The sequence below is a fragment of the Ambystoma mexicanum genome, chromosome 3q, assembly GCF_040938575.1.
Source record: "Ambystoma mexicanum isolate Mex_15411 chromosome 3q, UKY_AmexF1_1, whole genome shotgun sequence".
In the NCBI taxonomy this organism is placed as follows: domain Eukaryota; kingdom Metazoa; phylum Chordata; class Amphibia; order Caudata; family Ambystomatidae; genus Ambystoma; species Ambystoma mexicanum.
Genome location: NC_090926.1, coordinates 1,224,264,312 through 1,224,279,580, shown reverse-complemented (window position 1 = coordinate 1,224,279,580; position 15,269 = coordinate 1,224,264,312). Strand labels below are relative to the sequence as shown.

The 15,269-nt window shown below is 47.5% G+C and overlaps 1 protein-coding gene across 2 annotated transcripts in view; it reads right to left on the bottom strand.

Moving 5' to 3' along the window:
• The window catches only part of MAST1 (microtubule associated serine/threonine kinase 1), a 1,484,042-nt gene that overhangs the window by 1,266,125 nt on the left and 202,648 nt on the right, over positions 1-15,269 (bottom strand). The window lies entirely within an intron of this gene.

Here is a 15,269-nt window from a genome sequence, read left to right as displayed (position 1 = left end):
CCCTCGCGGGCGTTTTTTTTTTTCTTCTTTTTTTGGCACAACAAAATGAGCCAGGGCTCATCAAGGGGGTCTGGCCTAACTGCAGGGGTCCTGCGGGCCCGTTAGGCCACGCCCCCCTGAAGAGCCCCAGCTCAATGGGCTAATGGCACCCCTGCCAGGCATCCTTTTGTAGTGATCAACACCCTCTACCATGGGGAGAGGGTGTTGATCTCTGCATTTACTTTCTATAGGCTTGCCTGGCAGGGGACAGCGCCTCGCCTATTCAGCCTTAATGGTGACGCTTCCCCTCAGCAGCTGGGGAGGGGCAGCGTCACCATTAAGGCTGAAAGGGTGAGGCCACTGGAAGCTGAGGCCGTTTCCTGAAGACTGAAACTCTGCGAGTTTCAGTCTTCAGGAAAACGGCCTCAGCTTCCAGTGGCCTCACGTTTCTCTCCACAATGGTGGCCCCGGCCCACGGGCATCTCCTGCTTAAAGGATGCCTCGCAGGTGCGGCGCCACCATTTTGGCTGAAGGCCTTTTTTTCTGGAGCCTGAAGCTTTCGCACACGAGGGAGAGCTTCAGGCTTCAGAAAAAAATCCTTTTCGTGTAGTGGCCGGGGCTGGCAGGGGAGATCAGTGGGCCCCACAGGGCCCCGCCTCAAATTGAAATTTCGGAGCCTGCCGGGGCTGAGCCCCGGCAGGCCCCGACCCACTTAAAGCCCTGTGGTAAAAGGCAATGTTGCCTTTGTGGGTGCTTTTTTTTTTCTTTCTTTTTTTAAGTATTTATCTGATCGGCTGGCCACTACCAACCGAGCCCCCTCTAGACCACACCCCCTCTTCCCCAACTCCTCCCCCACCCGGCACTTGTGGGATCCCCCACCACATTTTTTCCATTTCCACCACTGCGCATATCCCCCCTCCTTCTCCCTCACTCCATACCTCCCTCAATCCATCTCTGCAGCCCTGCCTCCGCCCATCCCTCCCTCGATCCATCCCCCGTTACTTCACGCGAATTGAGTGTTTCTAAACGTTGCCAGGCCAAAGTGTCGGCTCCAGGCCTAACTGTAGCGCCCCCACCTCCCGCCCCTCTCTGTAACCAGCGCGTTAACCCAACGAGCTTTGACACAGGATCACGGGGCTCATGACTGACAGTGCCCAACTCCCTCTGCTGTAAAGCGCTTTGGGGAGCATGAAGAGGTCCAGGTGTCTTGTTTTAGGAGGGACACTGCATCCGTCAGGAGCTTTCATAACATAAGGGGCTTCTGCTACCGACTATTGCCTTATCGACCTGCGGACAGTGAAGGCTAAACTGCACGGCGCCGTTAAGTTTGCCAGAAGTAAACGTCCAATTTTTAGCAGGCAATTCTCTATTTCAAGTTGCGGTAGGTACTCCGATTCTATCTTTAAAACGGTATTTGCATTTCAGAAAACGATTTTTTTTTTTTTTTTTTTTTGCATTTTCGCACTGTTGAAATCTTCTTTTGTCCGGTTATTTTGCACAGGCTGTTCCACGCCTCTCACGAGCGTGCCCGCCCCCTCTCTTGCGGGTGAGTCAAGTAGTGTGTGTTTAGGGCCACGCGCGCCTCTGTCACTCACTGTCATGTCAAGTGTCAGTGAATGACTTTCTATTAGTGAGACTCACTGATAGAAAGTCATTGACTGACACTTGACACCCCACTTTACATTGTGTGAGCTGGCGGCGCCCTTTATTTGCAGCGCCCCTTCGCCACTGCAACACTTGATCGCCGCTTGAACCGGCTCTGCGTTGCACTGGTTTTAAACTGTACTTATTTAATTAGTTGTAACTCAACATTAACCTTTTTTTTTTTTAACTCTTCTGAGTTCCACATTTTTAAAGTTGGGGTGTATCACATGCACTTTTCCCCTCCCCCCTCTCCCATGCACTTGCGTGTTCTCAATGTCACTGGGCCAAATACGATCGTTGTTTTGTTCTCCCCTGTTCCCCTCCCTTGCCTTGTCGCGCTCTGAAACACTTGTGTACAAGTGCGATAGAAATAAAATAGCAATATCAATATCTGCTAATCCATCATCCATCCACCCATCCCAACAGGTAAACAAGTCAACCTGCTAGTAGAGCGGGGGTGGGAGTACACCACCAGACTGGTCGAAATCTTCAACAAAATGAGCACAGACCCGGAGTATGGGTGGGTAAAATACCAGAAGCCAAGATGGCAACCTGAACGAACGTGCTCCTGTAACCCGCTCCAGACACCGGTGCGCGAAACTAAAATAAGGCGCCCAGGAATCGAAATATATGATCCACTCGCACCGTAAACTACACCAGTAAATCAAATTCTTTAATGTGATATAGTATGAAAATGAATTCAAACTTTACACATATATTAATACACATAAAAATCATACATATATATGAGATCGTACATATAGAATCATCAAACCAAAAATCACTACAAATAACATCTAATACAAAATGCAAGTCGAGTAAGATAAGAGAAGTTGAGAGTTTAAATTAGAAGAAAGGTAGACATGGTCACTAAAGACCTTCGGATTATTAATTACATAATTTTAAAACGGCTTTGCCTATTTTTCAAGCACCCTCAGGTCACTACGTAAAAATCAACGTTAAGGTTTACTCAAGTTTCCACTTCATGTTCTATCTGTTGCCAGACATTATACAGGGCTATGAATAAATGCATATTCGATGTATTGGTACAGTACTGCCAAAACCTAAATTTGGGTATAGTAAGCGGATCATGCACAAATTCACCCAAAGAATGGACAATAGTCTTCTTGAGTGCTCTACATTGCGTTAGTACATGTCTAGCGGTCTCTAGGCACACAGTAGATTTACACAGTCGGCAAGTTCGCTCTGCTGTAGGTATATTTTCCCTTGCTCCTATTTTAGATAGAGTAGGCAGTTGTTCCAATCTAAATAGAATAATAAAACGACGGAGTCTTCTAGTTGGGCAAAGGAAAAGGTAGTCCTGTGGTTTCATGAACTTATATACTCTATAGTTAACGAAATGGTAAGATTTGAGGGAGTCCAGATGGGCAAAATTCTCTAGCCAATCCCAAAGGTCCACCTTTTTACCCAGTGCATTTAGCATTTCTTTAGTCACACTTGTCCCTCTATGCGTCCAGCCAATTTCATTAAGGAATTTTCCCATATCTTTATACAAGGATGAGGTGGTAAGTTTTTTGCTTAGTTCCTGATGTAGGGCCGTTAGTAGGGGATTAGGGGAACCACTTGTCATTTTGAGGTAGAACCCAGTTCTTTTTTTCAGCACCATAGCCTTGAGTGACGGCAGGCCTAGCTCCAGTCTTATCAAGGCCATTGGCACCCCCGGGGGAAGCCCCAACATACGCCGCCAGAACTTTCCCTCTAGCACTTGGAGCCACGCCAAATTTACCGTCAACAATGATTCCAGGCCATAGATGACCATGGGTGAAAAAACTTGCATATACAGGTGGCGTGTTCCCCACAAAGTGAAGCCCCCTTGTTTGTTGGTGAAGGATGCGATAAGCGCGATCACTTGGAGGGCCCTGATGTTACGGCCCTGTTTGCAGAGCGCATAGTCTCCTAGGGGCTCTATTTCCACTCTTAGGTAGCGGTAAGATGGGGCGTACAGAATTGTCTGTTTATGTACTATCAGATTCACACGAGTTACTCTTTTCTTAGTGAATCTTAACACGTTGGTCTTCTGCAAATTGATGGTCAGGCCATTGATCTTAGCATATTCCCAGAGGACATGTGCAGAACGCCTGAGACCACCGATGGTGTTATCAAGGACTACCAGGTCATCTGCATACGCCAAGACCACACACATCACCTCGCCTAGCTTTGGTGGACAATTATTAACCTCCACAAGTGTCGCCGGGATGTCGTGTACATACAGATTATAGATGAGAGGGGCTGTGACACAACCCTGCTTCACCCCTCTATTTTGGATCACATTTTGGGTCGACTGCCCCTCCTGATTGAGTCGGAGGCTCACCGAGGTGTCTCGGTGGAGCAGTCTGAGATAATATAGCAGACCTGTGGGACAACCCAGTACTTCCAGTTTGTTCCAAAGCCTGGCTCTTGGGATTGAATCAAAAGCGGCCTTAAAGTTGATGAACAATGCGTACATTGGGGGCTGGTCCTTACTAAGTGCTCTCGTACGCAGTATGTCCATTACAAAAAGGTTATGTGAGGTCGAGAACTCCCGCCTAAAGCCGCATTGGAATCTACTGAGTATTTGCTTTTCTTCCACCCATTTTTGCATTTCACTGAGTAGAAGGGAGGCAAAAAGTTTCCCAGACACATCCAGCATGGATAGTAATCTATAATTACTTGGATCTGTGTGGTTGCCTTTTTTATACACCGGGATCAAAATAGCCTTTTGCCAAGATCGAGGGATTTCCCCCAGTGCAAATACCTTATTAAAGAGTACAGAGAATAGCTCTGCCCAAAAAGACGAGTTACTTTTTACCACCACATTCGCTAGCCCGTTGGGTCCGGGGGCTCTAGAAGACTTAAGGATAACAATTTTGTTAAGTATTGCCCCAGGTGAAACATCAAAGGGTTGAATGATCGGAGGTTTCCCCATAGGCCGGCTTGCCGACCCCTCTTCTTCCATATTGCGATTTAGGAGAAATTGCTCCCATACTTTCTTATTTATTGGATTGGCAACTAAGCCTTTGGCCTTAGTTCTATTTTCATTTAAAAGTGCCCAAATACTTCGAGAGTTTCTGGAACAGATAGTTTTAATAAGTCGCTGATAGCAGTTGTTCTTCTCTGTTGACTTGATGCTCTTCACCTCCGACCTATATCGATTTTTAATTGATCTTAGTTTCTGTTGGTATAAGGTTTCAGAGAGATTCTGGCCTTTTAGACTACGTATCGTTCTTCTCAGTCCTCTCTTGACATCTCTGATTTTCCCGTTATACGGGAGAGGCTCATTTCCTTCTTTCATAACATATCCCTTTTTGGTTGCTGCGTGATGGCCTGAGAAACCTGATATCCACTCTTCTATTTCATTAGCAGACATAGCCAGGAAATCTCGTCCGCTCTCTTCTGCATCCCACTTTAGCGCTTCTGATGCCGCTTTGACATTCTTCTCAGACCAAATAATTCTAGTTCCTGCACCGTTAGTTGCAATACTTCCAATATTTAGCTTGGGAGTGTCAGGAATCGGAGTCATAAATGAACATAATATTTCCGCATGGTCACTCCAGCTGTTGGGCTTTACCCACATATCCGCCACTCTAGTCTGCATCAGGGGGCACATAAATATGTAGTCCAATGTACTCCATGATGATCCATTGGACCAAGTGTGCTTCCCCGGCCTGTCACCCGAGGTGCGGCCGTTGATCATAGCCAGGTCCCAAGAATCAAATAATTGCAACCACCCTAGGCCTTCCTTTTCTCTTTTTCCATGGGTCATCCTGCACCTAGCGCTAAGGCCTGGATTAGTAAAAATAGAAGTTTCATCTTCCATATGACAATTAAAATCCTATCATAACTGCAGCATTGTTTGGTCCCATTGACCAGGAAGACAGTATATCCAGTATAGCCTCTTGCAGAGAGTCTCTTACACCTGCGCCGGGGGGATTGTAAAGGTTGATAAGCAAAAGCTTACCACTTCCCTTATCTTGAGGGTATGCTACCTCTACGGCCAACAATTGGTCCTCAGCTCGGCATTGAATTTTGCGTGACAGCATGGAGTTTACAACCCCCGTAAGTAAGCCGCCAAACGGACGTCCTTTGCTTCCCTGGTGTGCCGGTGATTGGTGTATAACATAGCCATCCAAAAAAAGGGGTTCCCGAGCCCAGGTCTCTTGTAGGCAGATAAAGCTATGCTGGAATAAAAGATCTGCGGAGCCCTCTGCCCCAAGTAGATGGGAGAAGCCTCTACAGTTCCAAGATAGTAGTGATAGGCTTCAATGCTTATACACCAGCTGCGGAAGTGTCTCCAATAGAGACTTAATTGCTTGTTGTACTTCAGTCAGTAGTGGGTTTTCCCCTACCACCAGGCAGGAATCGTTTTCCAGATTCAGAGTTATATCTGGGACTTCAGGAATTGCTGTGAGATCTTTCTCCTGCAGATCCACATCAATAGTGATGTCCACTGCTTTCAGCTCTTCCTCATATTCTCTGAGTAATTGGGCGGTATTCAGAAACACGCAGTGTAGAGCAGAGACATTAGGATTAGGGCCCGATAGTGGCTCAATAAACAGAAAGTCCTCTGATTTTAGTACTCGGAGTTGAGGGATATGGTGTAGCCTGGTCAGTAGCTCCGATCGTGCCAGCCAGGAGTGGTTATCCCTTGGGTATAGGTTCTTTATAAGGCAGATGCGATTCGTGTGGTTAACCTGGGTATCCTTCGTGTTCTCTGGCAATATAGGCTCCAATGATTCTCTTAATGACCGTCTCTCATATGAGGTATCATGCTGGGTTATTATGCTTGCTTCACACTCTATTTCAGAGATCTCCCCGGTAGTAAGATCGAGGTTCTCCTCATTTTGCTTCTCTTTGGGTTTCAACCAATCTGCCAGAGGGCCTTTTTTCTCTGCCATCCGAACAGCCGCTCTCCTCCTCCTTTTCCGGGCTTTTCTTGAGCGAGTTTCCATCGCAGGGCCACTTCTCCCCGAAGGAGGCAAAGAGCCTGTTGTAGGAGGTTTATTTTTAAGAGCCTTTTTTGCCAGTCTCCGTTGTTTCCGTGTGAGGGGGCCTTGAGGACTATAATTCTGCTCCCGATCTACTTCCTCGATGGAGTCCTCTTCGATCGAGATGTTAGTCTCCAGTTCCTCCTGAACCACACTATCCTCTCTCTCGTCTACCTTATCTTCCATCTCCTTGGCAATTTGAAGGGCCTCTGCTAACTTTTCTTCCGCATCCTCTTTTGGTAAATTCTTCAATTCCAGTGCTAGTGAGATGGCATTGGAGTTTACCAGGATACGACCCGTCATCTGTAGCAGAATTTTTAGAGCAAATTGGAGGGCACCCACGGACGTTTGCAGCTCAGCTAGTTGAGTAGAGCCGGATATAGATCCCCTATCCCCCATTGTCTCATTGTCTGGCTCATCCTCCATCGAAGCCATTGCAAGATTCGGGGAAATGGAGAGACGTTCGGGGTATCCTGCCACATTATGCTCCCCCGCTACAGAATTTCTGCTGTTATCTTTCCGGGTCGGTGAGCCACTTGGAATAGTCTGTGGGGTATAGGGTTGCATTTCTCTTTGTATTGTCAGACACAGGTCCAGGAGGGAGTTATTATCAATATCGTCATAATTGATAGAATGACTAACCCTGGGCACTTGCGCCGGCCCCTCGCTCTGCGCAGGCTCTTCATCAATTGTGATGGAGTTTGTCTCGGGCGGTGGATTCACCGGGAAAAACTCAGTGATGGCACCTTGTGCTACCGGGAGTTCATATTTAGCATTCTTCCTTTGTTTGACCCCTTTTTTATTGGGCTCCTTAGGCTCTTTCTGAGCTTGTGTCTTATTATTCCTCAGATTATAAATAGAATGTGAAGCTCTCTTCCCCCGCTGCATCACTATTATTCTGGCACCTTAATGTGATTGGGGAATTCGTGGGGTCTGCCAATTACAGAGAACTGCACAGTTTATTACAGATAGACAACTCACTCAGAACACTGCTCTAGCAGAATAGGGACTCAAGTCTGTGCCCAGCGAGCCACGGAACATTCGTGTGGTCTGCCCAATCTAAAGGCTGCTCCGTTTTTGTCACAAAGACAGCTCAAAAAAAAAAAAAAGCTGTCCTGGCAAAAAGGCACACAAATCTATGCCCAGCAAGCCACGTTAAGAGACCACGTCTCCCACCAGACCCAGTAGCCCCTCCACTTACTTGCACCCTCGCAAGCCGCTGGGCTCAATGTTGCCCAGCACTGACCCTCTGTTGCACTGTCTCCGGAGCTGGGGGCTGGCTCCACACACTAGGAATACCGTTCCCTGTACAGTGTGCCGTGTGCCGTGTGTAATTGCGTCTTCCTTCCGCTTTCTTCCGGCGGACCCCTCACCCAGATACCGCAGGTACCGCAGGGAAGAGTCCACACAGTCACCAAGGGCCGTCCGCAGTATTCACTTCACGGACCACTCTCGCCTCGCTCGCCTCACCTCGTTTGCTAGAGGAAAGGACCCACACGTACTGCTCACAGCTCACGCTCGTGTCACGCTCGTGTGAAGCCGCACCTCCTCCTCTTCCTCGTACCTGAGGCCGCTTCCGACACACAGGATACCAAACGTGCCTCACGATCCTGCTTTGACCCTAACCGTAGTGGCAACTCTGAGCAAGCGCACCAAGGGAGTACGAGGGGCGCATGCAAGTAATCAGGGGGCAGGGCAAGGGAAATGTAACAACATGGAAGGGCAGCCATGCCGCCTGTCCGTGAGAAGCAAACAGGGGGAGGCAGCCTGGGGCCACTTCTCCTGTCACCCCCCCCTTCCAACACCTAACACATGTGCAGCAATAGGTGAGCCATCAGGGCCAAGATGAGATGCAGGAAGGGAGGTGGCAGGCCACACCCAGGTGTGAATGGCCGATGGCGTCTGCCGGCCATGCGGCAGGAAGCCCTTAAGAAGTAGTCATGCCCTCAAACTTATATAGGGGTAGAACTGTCCCTAGAAAGTCAGTACTCTCTGCTATGCCGAATGGCGCACCAGCAGTCCTGTCGTTCTGCGTGCACAGAACACTCTCCACTTTCTTTCTCCAAAATCCCACCCACCCTAACTGAAAGAAGGAGGAGAAGAAACACAGACGGGCTATGAACGGGGCCCACAAAGTCGTGGGAAGAAGAATGAGTTGGCGGCATGTGCTAGGTAGATGACACTGGTCCGGCGCCCAATAGATAACAGTTATTTATTAGGATTATGTTTGTTTTTTGGATAATATAACTACCAAAATGTGTTATATGACTCTATGCAGTCAAAATCCTACAGCCTTTTTATTGCCAAACCATAAGATCCGTCTCAGGTCATCTTTCCTCTACAAAACTAAGGTAAGAGACCAGCTGTCTCGGGGCTACCCCGATTACGGAGGAGATATTCGCACAGATGACCAACAAACATTGACCGCCCTCTTAGATGCGCTGGATCTACCATATTGGCCATGGGCACTGACTAAGAGAACGAGCGGAGGGGAACCAGATGTGGCTGAAGCCTGACTCGCCTAATAGTTAAGAGTTTCCACTTTCTTGATGCCGCTCACGGTGGAGCCGGTGGCGAGGTGGGCCAGCGAGTAGAGCATCACAGGCGTTCTGAGGCCGGGGGTCGGCTCTGTGTGGGTGACCCTCACGATGGACCCAATCTGGAGCCCACAGCAACACATACTAAGGGAGTTGATGGACCCCGCAAGACAAGAACACTAAAGACGCCAGTCATTGGCCCCAACAGCGAGATGTCTTGGAAATCAGCGGATGCCGGAAGGTTGCTGGGGAGGAATGTATGGGTCCTCGGGATGCCAGTGAGGCAACAGCGAGGCTAGGTGGAAGAAGAAGCTTGGGCAGTCATGGGGCCTAACCGGGCCGGCAACGTGACACGAACAGCCTACAGAGCGGTGAGGATACTCAACGGGACGTTCTGGAATAGCAACCAGACACCCAGGTACGGGAAGGTACACTGGGAAGGCGAGACAGCCCTAGCAGTCCAACTGAGCAGTGCCTGTAGAGCACCTCGGGTTGAGGAGGCAATAGGTGCCCACTAAGCTGTGGATTGGGCGCGGCAGAAGCTAAGTGCCACCGGGGAATGAGGCAACCGCACACGGGTGGCGTTGGTGGCCATGGACCATGGAATATACACAGGTGGCTGACTGGCACATCGCTGACCTGGAGGGGACCGGCAATCCGGGCGATATGCCAAAACCCTCACGTAAGCCAAAAAAATACAGGTATCCAGGCTTTTGTCATGACTCTGGCTATAAGACCCACCATGCCTGGGGAGGAGAACATGAGAGAAGAGACTGGACCCAGTGATGCACCCGAAACCCGTTGACTCACCGCTGACTCCCTCTAGTGTCCCGCCCCGGCAGAGAGAAGTGCAACAGCACACGATCCATACAGTTGGGTTACCAAATCAATAAAATATCTGGGAATACAAATCCCTCTGAAATTAGCTGACCTCTTTGTGGTTAACTACCCTCCTCTGATTCAGGGAATTCAGAAAGACTTGCGCAGGTGGTACCAATTACACATCCAATAGTTTGGTAGAATGTTCATAATCAAAATGAATATACTAAAGAGACTTCTTTCTTTCATTCAAATAGTCTTTATTCGAAACCCCAAAGGTGCCATGGAGACATCGGAAGAGATGTTAGTAAATTTTTTGTGGTCGGGGGGAACGCCCATCATAGGGCCACCCAGATACGCCCACTTAGTGACTGGGTCCAGGAGATCTATACACTAACAACTTCGATAAGCCCGCAAATAGCAGAAATACGAGCAAAGTTATTGATGAGTTGGTACAAGACACTGGTTAGACTTCATGCATGCAGCCTCAAATGATCGAAGGCTTACTGGAGGGAGTGTGGGGGAGAGGGTACTCTGCTTCACATTTTGTGGGGATGCCCAGAGATTTAGGGCTTTTGGTTGGATGTTAGATCTAGACTTAAACTAATCCTGTGGGTACACGTACAAGATGATTCTAAAATATGTATTCTGGGTCTGCAAAGCTATATTGGGGAGAAATGTATAGGCTGAGACTTTAAACTGTTGTCGCTGTACCTGCTCGCAGCTAAGCCAACTATATTGAGGATGTGGAAAGCACAGAAATCTGCGATGGCAGAGCAGTGAATAGGCAAGGCTTGGACAATTCTAGCAGTGGAAAAGCTAACTGCATATATAAGAAATTCCACACCGGCTTGTTTAGCAGTCTGGCCCCATTTTCTGGACTATATGAGGAAATATATTAGGGGAAACATATAACCTTGTTTCATTAACTCATCACTTGCCTCTAAAATAGCACCTACACCTAGGGCCTCATTACACGGAATGCGGAAAACCATGGTGCTATTAGCACCATGGTTGCCGCCGGTACCATACCGGTACCACCATGGAGGAAAGGGGAATTACCACCCCATTCCAAGGTTGGCGGGGCGGTAATTCCCCTTTTCTCCATGGCCCTTCCCCATTCCCATTTTTGCCCCATAGGGCTCAATGGGAATGAGGATGGGGCTAATTACGGTACCGCATATGGCGGTACCGTAATTAGCACCAAGGTCCCTTTGCGGGTCCCAACTTTAACGGCTGGTCTACACCAGCCGTTAAGGTCGGGTCCCGCAAAGGGACCTCGTAGTAAGTCGGCAAGGGTTTACCGGTACCGGTGCCCTTACCGGTACCGGTAAACCCTTACCGCCTACCGTGTAATGAGGCCCCTAATCTTGATTTAATGACAATTTCCACAATGTCTGTACATTTGGCATGTGGAAATCGAATATACTTAATCTCGACCGTACCCAGATGGAACAGGTCAGGAACTCCTTTAAATATAGATAAGACCATGCTTTGATTCAGGGGCCTTGACCTCAATCCTGACTCAACTACCCTTTTCATCCACAACTTAGGGACCATTCTAGACTGTATAACACGCGGTCTCCTTTCTTGATGCGTAGATTGTTGACCTGTCTGATTAGCTAAACATTTACAGTACACAAGTCCTTGCCTCAACAGTGTTTCTGAGCCTGAATCGATGTGTGTATCCGTACTCTTTCCTTGCTCTATTAGAGTGTGGACAATTGTGCAATCTTTGTGCTGATCTTCAAGACTGGATTTTTCTTTCTCTTTTCCAGTTTCGAGATTGATGTCAACTACTGGGTTTACAACCCGCCTCCCTGTATTTTCACCTTGATTGCCAGTTACCAAGTTGTTTTCGTTGGAGGCCTTAGTGATAGATTTTCGTCTCAAGAAGATCATTGCAAACTTTCTTGGTTCCACTTGAGCTTCTGTTTAGACACCCACAGTTTTTGCCCTTGACCGATCCATCCTCCATGTTTTTGGTATTGGTCTGCTTCTCTTTTTTGTGTTGCCCATCTAATACCCTTATTGGATTTTTCAGCGTTTTTTTTTCCACTTCAGCTCCTTTATTTTTTGTCGATAGAGCTTTCTCACACAATTGTGTCAACTTTACTTTACGGACAAACTGTTTCGTTTCCGACTTCAGGGACTTTTTGCTTCTTTGATATTTCGTTTTTTTCCCCCAGTGGCTGTGTTCCAGCAGGTTCCACCAGCAGCTTGCTCTGCTTTCTTTACCGATTCTTCTAGTTTTCCCATGTGGTTTGGAGCTTCACTCTGTTGATATCTTCCCGGGATTGTTTTCCCCTTTGCACTGTGTTCCAGTTTTTAAATTCTTTTGGTAGTCCTCCTCAGATATCTGCGCCAATCTCACAAATTCCTCCATGGTAGACACCGAGAGGAACGTGTCATCCAAAGGATAGTTAATTTCCTCTTGGATTACTTTGTCCATTCCATGTCTACACTGGTTTCGACGTTGGCAAACAGATTCCAGTTTTATGTCTTTCATCATCTCATTCAGAGATCTTAATTCAGCATTCGCCCCCTCCCAATTGCCTTGCAGAGTCGTCAATATTTTCGATTATTGTTTAGAGCCTGATTTTATCTGAACCAGGGCATCCTCAATGGTCGAATTTATTGCAGTTTTTAAGCCCACTAAGGGGCTTTCACTTTCCTCCATGTCTTTTGTCAGCTCCATGAGAATTCCTGTATGCTGCTGTAGTTCATCCCTCAGTGATTCAAAAGCCTTCACCAGAGAGGTTAATACGAATTCAAAGCAGATAGTGTGGGGGTGGTGACAACATTGGCAATGGTCTCCTGAGAATCATGAGGCTCATTGGTCGATTGTCTCTCCCTTTCCTGAGTTTCTTTAGCGTTGTGGTTCATCGCTACCAAATCCGTCCTAGAAACTGGGATGGTGTTTAATTCAAAAGATGTGATGGGAGATTCCACTACCCCATTGCACACTTTAGGGGTAGATAGACTGTATTGACTCTGTCCCGTTGCCTCTCTGGATTACGAAACTCACTCATTTTAAGATGAGAAACATCATTTAGGCTATGACTCTTCCTAACTGGGAAGAAATCTGATATAGTCTTTTTCAAGGTGGTGGCTGTGAGAGTGTATTCAATATTTGTGGCTAAAACATCTGCCAGAGGTAAATGATTTGTATTAAAGACAGTCATTACATCTCTTTCACTTTCCATCCTGCCATGGAACCCTGAGAACCAGGGAACTTGATTGTCTCTGATGAGGCTGATTATCCGGTCTCTTGCCACACCACGTGATCTCTTACACGTCAGGGGCTCTCAAGTCATCCCTCATTGCCCCACTTCTCAAGTTGTAGAAGTGAGTCACAATGTGGGAGAGACGCGCCGCAGATAGTTTACAGAATGAGCTATATTTAGCAGCTCAAAAGCCAATGTAGCCTGCAGTCGCTGCTTAATGTGTAAAAATGACACACATGATTATTTTTAGCCGGACAGTTCAAAGGCCAGTGTGGCCCGCAGTCGCTGCCCGGTGTATGCCAATAACTGTAAAAAAAAATACATAATCCCTGTAGAAATTGTGCCAGCTAGTCACTTGGTCCAGAATAACTTTGTAGAAGAGGTCATTAAAAAAAAAAAGAAATGAGTGTCTTTCATATACCCAATGACGTTAAGACTGTGGGCCTCATTCCGAGTATGGCGGTAAGGGATAGCGGCCACCGGTAACGAGACCGGTGGCGGTGATCCCTTACCGCCATACTCCGAGTTCCCTTTGCGCCCTCGCCCTTAACGCCTGCTTTGAGCAGGTGTTAAAGTCGAGGGCGCAAAGGGGCCTCCAAGCCAATAACGGTCACCGTAATGAACGGTCACCGTTATTTGCATCTTCCCCATTCCCATTGAGCCCTAAGGGGGCTCATTTGGGAATGGGGAAGAGCCTTGGTGAATGGGGAATTACCGCCCCGCCAACCTTGGAATGGGGCGGTAATTCCGCCATCCACCAAGGCGCTGCCGGTTCGGGTACGGCGTCAACCAAGGCGTTAATAGCGCCATTGGTTAGCGCCGTACTCGGAATGAGGCCCTGTGAGTCTTTACGTGGCGCCTTCCCAGGAACTAGGCTTAAGCGTTAGCTCTTTTATAGCACTTCAAGGTGTCACATGTAGAGGGGATCGTGTGCCTAAGGCAAAAGGTAAAGTAAAAGATGAGAAACAGAGGGGAAAAAACCTGTTACCTTAGCTCCTTGGCTCGGCTCCTCACATGGAACTACAGCAAACCACACTCAATGCCACACTCCGTGCCGCGTTATCACGCTAGGAGCTGCTTTTAAGAATGGTTGGTGTGAGGATATTGTTTTAACTAAATGTACATGGTTCATGTTGTCATAAGCACGTGAAATGTAACTATACAACATCTTCGTGTATGGTTCCAGAATGTTGATGAAGCCATACACGAAGATGTTGCTGTAAAGGAAGTTGGCCTCTTGGGGGCTCCTCCAATAAAACCAATATACATATATTACCAAGTGTAATGTGTTTTGAAGAGTGCCTAGAAAACACAACAATTGGTGACGAGGATCTAGTTTGGAGGAAGGAGCCCCCGGGTGCAGCAGGAAGAGATTTGGAAATCAACCGCTATTCCAGAGACGCGGTTTTCGTTTGAACGAGAAATGAAGCACAGCAGTCAAAGCAACAGATGAGGTGAGCGGTGCATCAAAAATATAGTGAATTCAAGTAATCGGGACTTTAAACAGACTAATATTGACTCACGGCAACAGCATCGTATGAATGCTCTGCGAGCGGAGGATCAACCGCTATTCCTATTAGAGGAAGGCACCTTGTATGTGCCGTGCGTGCCGCCATTTTAGGCGTTGCTGGGCAACACCAGGAAAACGAACAGTACGCGGCCTGTGCATCGTACGGAGATCACGTAGCATCAACGCTACGAAGAAAAAATGATTGGAAATGAGTCAAGGCGTCACGATTACTGTGAAATCAGACGCGTTTAACAAGACGTGTGCTGATAATTATGCACTTTGAGTACATGCTCGCATGAGGAGATGAAAAATACAATGGGCATGGATGCACGGCATTTTAAGTGAAAGCACATATTTAAACAGCAAACTCTTCCGTGAAGTGCTCAAATGAACATGCAGCTACCAAGGAAATAGACATAAAGCACAAGATTAAGGAGTGAAGAGGAATAAGGTGAAAAATAAAGTATAAGAGGAGAAGTAAATAGAAAACTGTATCTAGAACTTTCTTTGCTATACGATTAGAGTCATGCAGAGCATAGCTGCTCCAGAGAAGTATTTGCCATTGCCA